Here is a 1,106-nt window from a genome sequence, read left to right as displayed (position 1 = left end):
CAGCGATACGTAAGGGGTTAAAGCAGACAACATCTACTGGCAGTGGGTTTTGATTGTTACAAATTGTATCAGAGCCAAACATTGGATGGTGTGCAAACGAGGACATGAACCTTCAAGGAGATAGATTGTGAGATCCCACAGTGGTTGGAATGAAGAACGAAACCTTCCTTTATAAGGGTGTGGAAACTTTTAGCGAGGCTGACTGACAATATGTGATGGGTTCAAGTTGATAATATTTACTAGCAGTTGATTTGGGCTGTTAACGTAGTTGTCGCGGAGATTCATGTTGTTGCTACTAATTTTACCATAGTTGTTCATTTATCATATTAAAATTCTTAAAGTTTACGAAGAAATTGGTTTGAACAAAGGCTAAAAAATGGGAAGAAATCTTTCCAAATAAATCGACATGAACGTAGCTTTAGTCTGGTCCGTCTCTTATTTCATTTTTTATTCCACACACATTCCTTTATTTCTTTATTATATATATAAATAAAAGTAATAATCATTTCTGGTGACGCGAGGATTTTGAGTCCTCTGCTCTAAACTGGTAACACGAAGATTTTTGGTCTTCTACTCTACCAACTGAGCTATACCGGTTGCCATCCTTATTTATTTTTATAGCAAACTAGTGAGACGAAGATCTTGAGTCCTCTACTCTACTAATTGAGCGATACCGACCATTTCTTACACATTATCTTTATTTATTTACTTTTTTTGATATATATAGATATAGTTATATTCATGTATAAAATTGAATTTATTCGGAAAAATATTAATTACCATTTTATAAATGGAATAAAAATATATTTCAATTATGGTATTTGTTTTATGTGGTATTTGTTTTATATGGTATTTGTTTTATATAGTATTTGTTGACCAACGTGCATTTTCGCGTGACTAGTATAAACTTAACGCCGTCAAGTCCACATCAACCAAAAGCTCACGGCCGTCACGCTCTTGACCTCTCTGTCTCTTCTTCCCCAACCAACCCACCATCTCCGGCACGTGACCACTGTCTCCAAAGCCTTAATCCAAACCTCCAGGCTCGGACAACCGTTTGCCCTCCGAACCTAAACCCCCTCAAACACAATAAACAAACAAATAAA

The sequence above is a fragment of the Cucurbita pepo genome, chromosome LG12, assembly GCF_002806865.2.
Source record: "Cucurbita pepo subsp. pepo cultivar mu-cu-16 chromosome LG12, ASM280686v2, whole genome shotgun sequence".
Classification (NCBI taxonomy): Eukaryota; Viridiplantae; Streptophyta; class Magnoliopsida; order Cucurbitales; family Cucurbitaceae; genus Cucurbita; species Cucurbita pepo.
The sequence above is the reverse complement of the archived record's forward strand: the minus strand, read 5'-3'. Positions refer to the sequence as shown.